The 15392-nt window shown below is 30.3% G+C and overlaps 1 protein-coding gene across 1 annotated transcript in view; it reads left to right on the top strand.

Moving 5' to 3' along the window:
- LOC142326890 (ATP-binding cassette sub-family G member 1-like) overlaps positions 1 to 15392 on the top strand; it is a 148225-nt gene that overhangs the window by 82817 nt on the left and 50016 nt on the right. The window lies entirely within an intron of this gene.

Here is a 15392-nt window from a genome sequence, read left to right as displayed (position 1 = left end):
TTACTTTAATAATTACAATATTTAATTTAAAAATTTTTTAATGTTTTCAATCCTAAATTACTTAATATAATACATTTTAAAAACATATAATTGTACAAGAAATGTCAAAAATGCTTCCCTTCTACAGCTTTGCTGTTCGTTAACGTTAATCCACTTATAATTTGTTTCATGTTTGGTGATATGTGCAGATTTGTCAATTACATACATGCTTTTTTTCAAAACTGTTCTGAAGATAATACGTGATAAAAAAAGTTACTACGGGGCGTTTTAATTCGTTTTATTAGTGTAGTGATTTTTTTGTTTTTGCAAATTTGATTGCTTTTAACTCGAAAACGAAGGCAATTATCGATAAAATGTCTTTACCACCGTTTTTTATCGTAATATTTTACATTAAAGTCATGTATCATATTCCCACCTTCCTACTTTCAAAAAAAAGTTTGATTCACGGATCCAAGATGGCGGACAAGAATTTCAAACACACCATAAAGTAGTATTTTGTAACTATGTAGATCCGCACTCTTAATATCCTTTAGTTTTGAATTATAAAGCCGTTTCCGTACTTTAATACTCGTTTGTTCTGTATACTGTATTTAACCTGTCTTCATTTTAATTAACGAATAATCTATCGATATAATGAATTCCAGATACTCATCTCCTTATACCTCTAATATAAATTCTTTAAGCAGTTATCTCTTTAATTTTTTTTCTTTTTAATCTTATAAATTTCTTAATAACTCCCTATCTGTTGCAAATATATCCAGTAAACCTGCACTCATATTTCTTGTATTACGAGATATTCTTGTATTCTCGTATATTTATAAATTACTTACATTATTTTCATTATAACTGTTAAAGAATAACAGTTATATTAAATGTAGTTTTTTTATAGGTACGAATAATAAATAAATTTTAAACATTCCATAGGATGTAATCTTTTATAATCCAGGATTTTTATTACCTTTCTCTGCGATAGTTCTATGCAACCAGAAGTACGAGTTTTAATGTGTATTTGCCCGATAAACTATTCCGAATCGGATTCATGATTGAATAAAAGCATTATAGATTTTATGTAGTACTTATTAGTTAAAATATTATCTCAATTTATGAAATTTATTGGCATACTAAAGCAACTGTTTCCTTAATTTAATTACATGAGGTTTCCAGTTTAGATCTAAATCAACGATTAAGTATAGTCGTCGGTAAAAAAAAAAATAAATAAACCTCCTCCATTTTCTCTCTCTATTTTGATTCAATTAAATCAAAGGTTTTAAATTTAGTTGCCATAAATTTATCTGTATAAGGAAGTGAAAAGATATTTATGGATTCTTCATGTATAATTCGTATTGATGGACTTCATAAAAAATTTACTATTTTTTGATGGCTTATAAAAGAACAAATATAATCGGCAATACCAATAAAAATAATTAATGCCTTCTTTGATTTGTAATGAAAAACAGAATCACACATTTTGGTGGTGGTCTTCTAAACAATAAATTTATTGTTTAATCTAATTCTAAACTATTAAAATAGCTGTTGTTAAACATATTAAACAGAATTTGTTATAAAATTTAAAAAAAAAATTGTACCGTTTTGTGAGTAATGTCTTTGGCAAAAAAACGTGTTTTAAATTTTAAAATAAGTAACTAGTTTATTTCAAATTAATGGATTAAATTATGTAACTGACAACCGCAAGCTTTACAATCAGAGACGAATGTAAAAAACGTTAAAAAAATATTATTTATTGTGTTTACTTAGTATTGTCTTCTCTCCTCGCTGTTAATTTAATTTGTTTAATTATCGGAGTGTTATTAACTATTCCAAATACTAATTTTAACTAAGCGTAGAACATGAACTTTTTATTTTTTTAATAGATTTTTGAAATGTGTTCTTTAATCAATAAAAAACACCCTTATTAATTTGTTTTTATTTTTTTATTTAGACCCTTTATTTTGTTTTTACACCCTTTTTATTTTTATTTTTAAGTTTCCTTATTAATTTGAGAAAATGCATTATAAAAGTCAAGTATTTGATAAAATAAATCATCCATTCGAAATAATATTAGGTAGATTTCATAAGAACACTACGTATTGCAATGGGTACCGTGATTCGACTTCCGGAAAATTTCGACATATCTTCGAGTTTCACATCTGCCGACCCCCAAAACCACCGTGAGTTCAAAAGTTTATATATACATTTATTTATATATATATTTCACTTTCTTGTGGACACGATAACTACCGTAATTTTGCACCAATCACTTTCAAATTGATGTATAAAATATAACGACCCAAAATATCCGTCAAGTTCGTTAATTGGAAAAATTAGACCATGAGGGTGGAAATGGGGGGCTTTTTCAAAAAAAACAAAATATTGCTATAACTTTCTTATTAAGTAAAATATCGAATTCGGTTAAAGTTCCTACTATTCTTTGGATAAGAGCCTATAACGTAATTAAGTAAAGTTTTTTGATATCACCAACCATTGACCCAGGGGGTTGAAAAAATGAGGTTTCGAAGACAAAAAAAATCAGACCTCCCTTAATAGGCACAGCATCGAATCGGGTTGAAGTGTTCGTTAATCCTCTAAAGCTAATCCTCTAAACCTAAATCTTTTGTCGAAACAATTTTTGATATGACCAACCCTTACGGCAAGGAATGACCAAAATATTTCTGGAATTGTAAGAAGATGGGGCTTGTCGTATGCTAAACATGTGAAACCTTTTTTCCCATGCAACCATTGTCGTATTGAGTAAATTTAAAGATTTTCTTAACTTTAAGGTGGAAATCTTTTTTATCCCCTGTTTAGCACCGGTGAAATCTACCTGAGCCTTCCGGCGTGCCGAACGGATTTGTTTTTAATTCATTACAATTTAAAAATTATAGTACTGAAATTATTTATTTCTAAATAAAACGTTAAAAGGTCGGAAATAATTTCAACATCTGTTACGGGTACAAAGAACAAATTTTAATTGTGTTTTAAAAATTTAACGTTTTGCTAACATTCCATAATATATGTATTTTAAATACTAAAATACTAATTAATTTGAAATTTTTTCAGTTAGTTTTATGATAAAACTTTAAAACAGAGTTCTTAGGTACAAAGTTTTAAAAGGTAAAAAAAAAATTATTTTTGTCTTATTTATTATAAAAATAATGTTTAACTTCATCACTTGGGAAGTATTAAACTTTAAGGTTTATCGGTAAGAATCGGGTCATATCGTAAAAAGTGAGTGATTGTTACACAGATCAGTCATACAATTGGACGTTTTGATTTCAATCGATAGAAAAAAAATTTTTTTATTGAAACTGTTCAGATTTAGATCTTTGATTCTTAGATTTGTATTATTTCATCAATCACTAGAAAATTATCTACTCTAGAATAGAACTCTTTGTAGTAATAATTTACTCATAAAAAAATTGTTAATGACTTAAAACGTAAAATTGTTTGGAAGGGGTTTTGTATGAGAAACCAATCACTGTTGAAAAAGGCGAATCGATTTCAAAAAAAATAATTACTAACTTTTGTCTAATTTGATGAATAGCTCAATTTAATATTTTAATTAATCTAATATCAAATTTAAGATTAAATTAGCATATTAAGCTTAATTTACCTAACACCTGGCTTAATTGAAAAAATTGAAGAATGAAATGATTTCTCTTTGCCTTTTTCACTGAAATACACTTTTGCATACCAAATTCACTAATATTCAGGTGATATTCTGTCTTATAAGCGACGCCTTATAATATAACACAATTCAAAAATAATATTTTTTTTTCAGTTCTTCAGTAAATTTTAACTTTTTGAAATCGACATTTTTAATTTAACGCCGACTTCAAAGCATTGAAATTAACAGAAGAATCCAAAAATTATTATATCTCAGATTTTAATACTTTTTTAATAGTTTTATTTTTATTTTTTTAATTTGTATTTATTATTTAATGGTAAAGAAACTAATTATAGTTGGCCAGTTATTATATTAGTTATAACATGTCTTTAATTCTAGGTAAATATCCGGTGAACGAAATATTTATCAACGATTTTAAATTATTTTAACATTTTTTTATTACATGCAGGTTTTATTCAAGAGAACCAAAATAATAGTAATGTTAAAATTAAAAAAAAGAATAATAATAGAAAACAAAAATAAATTTTATATGGGTGATCGCTTAGATTTTTTTTTTTATTATAATCGTTCGTACGCTATTTTGTCCTTCCGCCTCGTAGCTTAATATATATTCCCTTAAGCTATAATTACTCTATAAAATTGCAAAAAAATATTTAGTACGGTATAGTGCCTTTTAGATTTCAACTCATCTTTTACTTCCTACTAAATTTATGTAATAAATCTAGTACATATATAAAACTAAAATTACATTTCTTATAGCAGTATTAGGACTAGATGTGTACATAATCTAAAAATATAGCCTATGGATTTTTCCATAAAACTGAAATGTATTTGATGTTACTGACATAAAGTGTATTATCGATTTTATACATTTATATTGAAGAGAGGTTATTGCAGTACCGTAGTTTACAGTAACATTAATAACATCTTGAATGAGAAACGCGTACATAATCGACTTAACATCAAATTTAGGAGTAACTCTCTGCTTATATGTTTCATTTTGTAAAAATATTATATTTTTTTGTAAATATTGCAGAATATTATTTTTATACATACAAATTATTTGTTGTCGTTGAACTTTATAATTAATTTATTTTACACGATAACAAATCGTGGTATTACTATTAAGTAATTTCATTATTTGATCAATTATTTTTAATTATTTATCACGTAATTTATTATGTATAATTAATTATGTAGATATTTTTCTGTAAATGTTTTATACTGGATATGGCTTGGAAAATTTTAATTTATATATATATATATATTATTTATAGAGTGACCTAAACAAAACAATGATAGGCATATACAAAAATATTATTACGATTACGTTTACATTTACTAGTTATAGACGGTATAAATAGATAAATCAACACTCATTTGGGAGCTATAATGTAGTAAAATTTGGTTATACTTTAAAGAACATATAACGTTATGCTTTAACGGAGACGTTTCCATTATCCTATGATTAACGGGTTTCACGCTGTAATGGTAATACAAATACATAGCCGATTTGTAAATGCAGTATGGAAATTATTGGCAAATAATTTCTCTTGGTGGGCGTTTGTTGATTGCATTCTTGGTCAACCTAATCTCTAAACTGCACTGGTATATCCAACATAGTAAAATATTTTTTGGTTTAGAATGTACTAAGATTGTTTATTGTGATTAACAAAATATTATTATTATGCAAACATAATACAATTTAACATCTGAACAAGTAAATAAAGAAATCTTTTAATTCAGATAGATGCAAATAATAATAATAATGAAATTGTACAGATTACATCAGGAATGAGTAATAATCAAACGACTATCTCAGAATTTTTCTAGATGGATCCGTGAGAAATCTTGGTAAAAATTCGATCCGAGTAGCATCACAAAATTCACAATTAATTATAAAATAAAAAATTAATATGATAAAGACTATAATTATTTAAAATATAAAAAATGAAATAATATTAATATATTAAATACATGGAGATACTAATAATAAAAAAAAATATGAAATAATTCAGAAGACGTTAACAAAAATTATTTGAGCTCATGTTTAAATATGAATATTAAGATATCTTAGAAAAAATAACATTACAAATATAGAAATAAATAATAAATCTTTTATTCTGGTAAAACATAATCATTCTATAAATTACACCACACATTGGTGGACACGATACTCCACGGTTAAAAAAAACTCCACCATCTATTTGGATGGATCAAAAACTTCGTGGTACATTTTTCAAAGCACCATCACAAAATATACAATTAATTATAGAATAAAAAATTTATGTGGTAGTGATTAAAGTCTATAATAAATATAAAAAAATAACCAAATAAATGAAAAATCAGATGACATTAATGAAAGTTATTTGAGAAATATTTATTAAAAGCAATGCAGAAAATTCAGGATTTTGTGTTTATTTTTAAATGGTATTATGTTAAAATTCATCCATAGGGAGTATTATTTCTGTAGAGCAAAATATTTTAATTGTATTTTAAGCAGGTTGGTAGCAAATGTTTCAATGGTTTGTTAATTTATTAAAATATCAATGGAAAGGTATAATGTAATTTCTCGTAAGCTGAATTTTACGTGTTGAGTTATTCGATAAACAGTTCTTTTGTGTGGTTGATAAACTTTAATATTTTTATTTTCTTTGAAAATAACAGACTATTTATTAATACATAACATTTTAAATTCAAGAATAAGTAATATTTTTAATTTAATTTCAATATTTTTAATTTTTTAAATAATTAAAAATTGTAACGCCAATAAATATTGACCAAAAGCCCATTTTTGTATTTGGAAAACTTATTCTGACTTTTTGAGGGAACCTTAAGAGATTAAATTATTCTTAGACGGGAGTTTATGTAAGCATAATAAATATTTAACAACAATGACAAGCTTAGTGTTTTATTTATGAATTTTTAAACGAACTAATTAAAAAATTTAAGAACCCTGCAATTTCTAAGTATGTGATTAAGTAATTTTCATTAACGCCTTCTGAATTATTATTTACTTTGTTATTTTTAAAATGAAGTATCTTTAATAAAATACCTTTAAATGTTTGTATAAATTATGTATTTTGCATTGCTGCTTCGATCAAGATTTTACCACGGTTTTTCTTGATCCAACTACACAAATGCTCTGGCAGTTCTTTTTTATCCATGGAGTAGCATATATTTCCTAATGTGATTTATATAATTCCAATCAGAATAAAACATTTCTTTATTTAATACCCGCTTTTTATTTGAGGCGTTTGAAAAATCTTAATATTCTAAGTGAAATAATACGAAGTTGATAACGCTGATGTTTTGCACTCTAACGCGCTCTCACAGCGGACGACCAGTTTCTGTGACTGACAGAAACATCGAAAGGAGGTGGACGATTTGCTTCAAAGTGAACGCCGAATCGCCCAGCAACGCATCGCTATTCAGTTAGGCATATTTAATGAATAAGTTGGCCATATTGTTGTGCAACTGGGTTACAGCAAAATCTGCGCACGGTGGTACCACGCAAAATCTGACAGCTCTCTGCAAGCTGAAGTTTGAACCTATACCGCATCCGCCATACTTGCCGGATTTGGCTCCATGTGACTTCCACTTCCTCCCTCATCTAAAGAGGGATCTTAAAGGTAATCATTACACCACCGACGATGAGGTGAAGGAAGCTGTGGCCACTTAGATCCGAAAAAGACCGCCAGAAGTTTTCAGTGACGGAATGCAAAAACTTGTCACACGTTGGGAAACTGTATCAGTGTAAATGGAGATTATACTGAAAAATAAATACTGAATTTTGTAGCTAAGGTATTGTACTTTTATCCCCTTTTTATTTCATCTCAGTATCTCTTTTCATTCCCATGCACGCTTTATAAGTGCAAAATTTATCAGCTGAGCCTCATATGTGTTGCAGTATCAGGATCGTTTGGAGAGTTCTCTGTCTGACACAGAGATGGCGCAAGTATGATCGAATGATCATGATATTCATCGAGTATGAACCTTTACATGGCTTATTATAGTACATTGTTTTAAACCGGATTGAGTGTTCCAGCGGAAGCTTGTTTGGAAGGGAGTTCAATTGGAGGCTCCTATAATATTCACGCAATCGTTCATCCGATTTTCACAGTTCAAACGTGGTATGGGTTAATAGGTTGAGGGCTAACTGTTGCAGCATCAGGTACACTCTCGATTAATTGGATCACTGTTATTCGGAGATTTAGTTGTATCTCAATAACCGAGCGTGAGTTTTAAAAAATTCAAACGACATTGTAATTTTTACAAGTTACAAATACAAGGAGATGTATGTTTTGTAGAGTTAGAGATCGCAGTGGTGATTCTTTTCTCGTCACAGCTCAGTTCTCCAACGATAAAATGAGAATCTTAGCTGGAACTGTTGTGAATGAAAACTGGGATGAAAGTCCTATTAACCCTTTTCAGATTGCACTTGAAGCATAGCGCCGGCTGGTACCTTCCTGTGATGGTTTCTGACCGGTCGACCTTCGGGGTGAATCTCACGTTGTTATCTGACACTTCCTGACTGATTCAAATGCGCAACTGTCTTTGTCGGTGAATTTTATCATTGTTTCCTGTTTGAAGATTTCACCGATTCGGGCGGCGATGTTGAGGAGATCTACGAACGATCGGAGTGTTTCTTTTTCTTTTTAAACTATAGGGCACGTGGGGATCATATTTTGGACGGCCTCTGGCGTGGAAGGATGGACTATGACATAGACACAATAGCTTATACGGATGTGCTGCTCCATGGAAACTGAGCATGAACTTTTAGGGTTGAGGCAGCATGTCGAGATCGGTTTTAAAATACACTCGAAGTCTGCGTAACAGACTACAGTAACTGGAAATATATGATAGTAATTTTTGAATTCCAATACGGGTTGAGCGCCGACTTCCTGAAGTTCGGAAAGAACGACTTTTGCGGCAGGGTTACTGCTGCACCTTTCCAGATGATCCACCATCTTTCTCATCCAGTCAATATAGTTTCCATGATAGGTGAAGCATCTCTTACACATTTTTATTGCATTTTTGTTAACTGGGATCGAATCAGCTGCAGGAGATCGAAATAATCATGTTTTTCAGCAGTACACACCTTGATAGAGACGATTTTCTCGTTATCGTCTATCGAAGAAAGTTCACCGAAACGTCATCGTTAATCTTTTTGAATTTGTAGACGTCGCTCAGTGGCGCCGGAAAACTTAGGGAAGCGAAAGTATATTTGTTTACCAGGGCATTGTTTCTCCCATTTATACGTTTTCGATACGGACCTTGCATGTGTTTGCATAGAATCACCCATATGAAACAATAATCGTCGTAATTATTCACATTGATAATGGCGTGTTTTCCTGGAACAAATTTGAGGAGCGAATTTCTAAGCTGGAATTTTTTATCGATACTTTGAGAGATTGATAACGGTTTATGCAAACCAAGACACCGTCGTTGCTCAGAAGCATCCAGACGCTCTGCTTGCCTTCGAAGTTGATGTCATTGCTTCTCGAAGCAATGACTCAAACGCGCTTCTATGAAGCGTTCGATATCGTTCACGTTGATTATCTCGAAGCTTTAGGTTTTAAAGCGAACGTCCCTACACAGTTGACTAGTGGCTTTTCGTAGGAAAAATCGATTAGATATTATACTTTATGGCTCCATTACAATCTAACGATTCCGTCAGCGACGATCCGATTTCTCTCCTAATCGAATGTAAGCCAGATGTCTTCGCTTCGTTATCGTTCTTGTATTAGTACGTGGTCAGATTACAGTTAAACGCCTTTTCGATCTGATGAACCGACCAACCTGATTGATCACGTCGAGTTTTATCTTCTATCATACTGGTTTTCCCCTATCATTCTTAAGAAAATCCTTGTGTGATGAAATCCAAACCAGGACTTTGACAAAAGTCTGCCAAAGTTGACTGCTTATATAAAAGCAGTCAACTTCAATAGTCTTAATCTGGTTGACCGAAAATGTACCTGATGATTTTGTTAATGAAATGGAAAATTAACAATATATGATTTTTTTTACTTTTTTTCAATTTTCCAAACCGGATTTGAATTGTGGTTGTTTTACACGGGTGCACGTTGGTCATGGATGTGTATGGTATTTTGTATTAAAGGAAACACAATCGATCGGCTGCTATTCGATTATTTCTTATCAATTTTGTTTACTTAATTTTAGAATTGTTATATGATAATATTTTAAATCTTTCTATTTAGCAATTTTATTAATACCTGTAGCTACGTAAGTTGTCATGTCACCACTTTTCTTTAAAGCAGTATTATTACGGACTTTATTCAGACTTATTCGGACGTTTAACAGATCTATCATTAGATTTAATCAAAAATATATTTTATTTGATTTATTATTATTATTTTTTATTTATTTATTATCAATTTTTTATATATATATGGGCATGGTCGGTCATTAGCTCTTGTCACATTCTTTAAAAACGATTTCAATCACCATCAGGTTTGTCATATGTAAGGGTTGTAAAGGGCCCTTAAATTTATGTAGGGATGTAGTCCACCCTCGAGGGTCCCCCATGTCATCTTCGGATACGTCCCGACTCCCCCGCTCTTGCATATAGGCGAGCCCGGGCGTCCTAGGCAAGAAGGCTATCTCCCGGCCCTATAGGTCCCACGCTTCAAGACTCCCCTTTTATACATAGAATTAGATTACTCACTTAGAGATTCTTCAACACAGCTTGAATTCATTTATAGACTTGTTAGTAGTCCAATGGCGTGTAGATAAGCAATTATTTGTTCTTCATTTCCATTTTCCCAATCAACTACAATACTATTTCTTAGACCGATCCACTTTCTGAGGTCCTCAAATATGGTACACTCTTCCATTAGATGCTTGACTGTAAGTGCTTTATCACAAACACCGTACAATGGTTTTTCTTTGCCGGTTAACAAATATGAATTTGTTATTTGCGTGTGACCGATTCTAAATTTGGTCACCGCCACTTGTTCTCGGCGAGCCAGTTTCACATCGCTCTTCCATTTATATGAAGAAATTTTAACTTCGTTTAGTTTGGTATTAAATTTTCTCCAATCATTATTCCACCGGTTTCTTATTTTATCGGTTAGTATTGTATTGTATTGGTTATTATTATTATTATTATTATTATTATTATTATTATTATTATTATTATTATTATTATTATTATTATTATTATTTTGTGTGTTTATTTTTATGAATAGAGTTGTAATACTGTTGTATACTTAAATCTATTTTGCATTCATTATTGTTTGAATCACCGTTCTTGTTAATAATATTCTTAGATAGTCGAGACATTATATAAGTATGTTCCTACTCGGTCTCCATTTTCACAAGAAAACTTTCATTTTAAAACGAAGGACTGCGGTGCAGTTAAATAACAATAAAAAGTTAACTAAGAATGGGGCGAAAGTTTGTTCATTTCCTTTTTGAATCTGATTAGGCCGCTGGTAAAGTGAAGAGCGGTAGGAGAAAAGTACTCTAGCAAAAATATTCCAACTTCTGTATCTCATACTTCGTTTTCTCTTTCTCTCTCTCTCTCTCTCTCTTTCTTTCTCCCCTCTCAATGTCTTTCTCTTTCCTTGCATATCTTATTCATTTGGATTTTTTTTTTTTTTTTATTAACCCACTAGTAAAAAAAAGAGAATCTCGTTGATGGATATTTAAAGTTTGTCAAGTTTATGTTGGAAATTCGCACATCATGTTTTAGAAAAAGATATAATGTTTCCTTACTCTAAAATTTCTTGAGAGAGGTGGCTATATACTATGTCGTTACTTATGTAAGTTTCCTGTTTTACGTAATTCCAATTTTTCCCCGCTAAAACGTCACATTTTCTTTTAGTAATTTTTCACTTTCTTTTGAATTATTCATAAATGAATTATTACATTTTTAAAAAACTTTTTTTCATAATTATACATTTCTAAAAATAATAAATATTATTAATTCCATTTATGCGAAATGAAATTTTGAAGGTATCCCTTTTATTCATTTCCTTTTTTATTTTAAAAAACCTTTAATCTTGGTTATCATTAATTATAAGAATTAAATTTTTTTTTAAAAGTAAATTGGTAAACCGGAGAAAGACATCGAGAGGGGAGAAAGAAAGAGAGAGAGAGAGAAAAAGAGAAAACGAAGTATGAGATACAGAAGTTGGAATATTTTTGCAAGATAATATTATAATCAAAGAAGCTTCATAACCCCAAAATATTGAAAATATAATACAATGGAAGTTACTTATAACTAGGGATTTGTTACAAGAATACGGTTGTAACGAGTAAAAATTTAACAAAATTGATTGGTTTACTATATTATTAAAGTATAGTAAAGTTGTTTTTTACGAGCTAATAACGAAGTCAGAAGTCAGTTAAACAAGTAAATTATTTTCTTTCAAATAATAAATTTGTTCCCTGAGTAATTAAACACGTGAATTATTTTAAAATATAGGAACAGAAATTAAATGTTGACATTATTAGTGCTGTATCTTTGGAATATTGAATGTTACAACGATGTAGTTCAATTAGACTAGGGAGGCAATGACCTCTTTACAATATGTGTATTGGGTAATAATAAGAAACAGCCAGATGCAGTAGTAAGCCACGTACAGCTTTTTACTGGCTATTTATGGATTCTGGGAAATTTCATTTATCCATTATTATGAAGTTTATACAGCAAGTATGGTGATGGAAAGGGTGAGTAATTTTTCAGTCGATTTCAGGTAGTTGATTTTTAAACGGCTTTGTTGCTACTTTATACATTACATTGTCTGTTTAACTCGGGCTGAAGTTAGTGTATTTTCTGTGCGTATGTTGTGATGGTTTTTCATACATTTTTACGTACAGAAGTAATTTCGAACGTTAAAAGAAAAATTATTTCCGTTTGCGACAAATTAAAAACTATTGAGAAATTAGAAAATGGGCGATCTAATTCTGACGTGTGTAAAACTCATGAGTCTTCTACTTCTACTGCCTCAACTATTTGGAAGAACCGTGATAAGTTAAGGGTGGTTCAAAGTGAAGAGGAATGAAAACGTTACCATAAATTGACCCATTTTAAAAATTCAGGCAAAAAAATTTGCTAACTAGCTAGGATATAAATGGTTTATTTATAGTGATGGTTGGTCAAACCGATTTAAAAGCAGACATCAAATTGTTTTTGCAAAAATTACTGGTGAAGAAGGTAGCGCAGATAATTTTACCGTTAGCAACCGGGTGGGTGAAGAATGGCCATCAATAAAATCAGGTTATGAATGGGAAGACATTAAATATTGATGAAATGGCCTTATTTTATAAATTAGTTCCGGACAAAACATTTAGATTTAAAGGAGAAAAGTTTGTCAGCGGAATGCATTCAAAAGTAAGGCTTACTGTTATTTTGTGTTCGGATATGACTGGAACTGAAAAAAGAAAACTGTTGGTCATTGGAAAACCAAGAAATACGCGTTCTTTTAAGAACTTCAAAAAACTTCCTGTTTAGTGCTTAGTCAGTGCAAATGCGTAGATAACTTCTACAATTTTTGAAGCTGAAATACGTAACTGAGACTGTGAATTAAGAAAAAAAAGTGAAAAATTCTGCTGCTAATTGATCACTGTCGAGCATACCCAGTACTGAAAAACCTCAATAATATAAAAAATCCCTTTCGGCAAACCGGAAGGCGGAGATAGATTTCACCGGTGCTAAGTATAGGATAAAAAAGATTTTCACCTTAAAATTAAGAAAAACTTCAAATTTACTCAATACGACAATGGTTGCATGTGAAAAAAGTTTCACGTGTTTAGCATATGACAAATTCCATCTTACAATTCCAGCAATATTTTGGTCATCCCTTGCCGTAAGAGTTGGTCATATCAAAAATTGTTTCAGTCAAAATTTTTAGATAATGTTTAGAGGACTAACAAACACTTTAAACCGATTCGATACTATACCTATTAAGAGAGGTAAGATTTTTTTGGCTTTGAAACCCCACTTTTTCCACCCCCTGGGCCAATCGTTGGTGGTATCAAAAGACTTTACTTTTAGACCCTTATCCAAAGAATAGTAGAAACTTTAAACTAATTCGATATTTTACTTAATAAGAAAGTTATAGAGATTTTTTTTTTTTTGAGGAAGCCCCTATTTCCACCTCCACGGTCCGATTTTTTCCCATTGACGAACACGACTGAGATTTTGGGTCATTATATTTTATGTATCAATTTGAAAGTGATTGGCGTAGAATTATGGCAATTATCGAGTTTACATGAAAGTGAAATATATAAATGTATATATAAACGTTGAACTAACGTTGGTTTTGGGATCTGGGGGATGTGAAACGCGAAGATATGTCGAAATTCCGGAAGTCCAATCATGGTACCCATTACAATAGGTAACTTTCTTTTGAAATCTACCTAAAACTGTATGTTTTCCTAAATACTTCTACAAAGTTACAATCGATCGATTAAGGCATTATCCACTCTTTTAAAGTTCACTTCAGACTTTTACTGGTATTATATTTACTTGACTGTTTAAAAGGAAAAAAAAATTTAATCCACATGTTTTGTACGCCATCAGATTAATCAATAGAGGATGGGATAATGAATTTTTTATCAATTTCAAAATAATTTTTAAAAATCCGGTCTTTCTACAGTTGCAATTAAAGAAAATTCGAGCCAGAAGACGAATTAACACTCTCCGAGCGGATTCGGACCACTGATTCCAAGAATGTATTTAACGGATGTAATATGGATGACTATGTGCATGCTGACGACTCTATATTAATAATCTAAAGTTCAGCAGATGAACAAATAATTTATGAAGTAAACACAGACAAATCAGAGAAATTGAAAGCGAAAATGAAGATGACGCGATGACTGAGAATCCAATCATTTCCGTACGTGCAGCTCAATACGGTTTAGTATTAGTTAGGAAATTTTGTGAAACAAATAATTTCAGCGATAAGTTTATAAAAAGATTACCAACGATTCACGAACCAGAACGCAGTAATAAAAAATAATTATCGTTAACTTTGTTTTATGTTTTTCAACTGGTGGCCCTTCTTTTTCTCACCTACTAAATATGAACTAACAGATATCCGTAACGAAAAAAAGAGAAACTCGCAAAATAAAATAAGCAGGTTATTAAATTCGATAATTACGTATAGAAAATTATATTTTGACCTTGAATAAAATAAAAATATTAAAAATTTATTTGTTGTAATGTCGAAATTTTACCTAGCAAAGCTACATTATACTTTCTTATTAGTCATTGAAAAAATTAAATTAAAAACTATTTTTTCTAATACCGTTTGACATATTCGTACACATATTTCTAGTCGAATTAAAATATTAAAACGATTTAGTATACTGCGGAAACGAAATTCCGAAATAATTTTCAAACTGTCGTACAACAAGTTTTCTAATAAAATAATTAGTTACTTTATTATATTTCATTTGTTACCGACCTATCCCCAAAAAAGACTATATAACAATCCTGTCGGTTCCGCTTTAAAACAGATCTAGACTAGTGACCCACTCATTCCGGCTGTGTTTACAGCCTGATCGCAAAATTTCCATGTTCCAATTCGTACCTATGCACAGTAATTATAGCGTATATTATCTCCGTTATTTTTAAATTTGTGTGCAGAAACTGCAGAAATTGAATGGTAATCTTTAAGAGAAATATTAATGCAAATAGAGAAAATAAAGATGTTAATGACATTGATTAATGCTCGAAAAGAAATTTAGTTAGAAATTAAATAAAGATAAAAATGTTATTAGTAACACTGCA

The sequence above is a fragment of the Lycorma delicatula genome, chromosome 6 (assembly GCF_047948215.1).
Source record: "Lycorma delicatula isolate Av1 chromosome 6, ASM4794821v1, whole genome shotgun sequence".
Taxonomy (NCBI): domain Eukaryota; kingdom Metazoa; phylum Arthropoda; class Insecta; order Hemiptera; family Fulgoridae; genus Lycorma; species Lycorma delicatula.
This window is presented reverse-complemented; position numbering and strand designations above follow the sequence as displayed.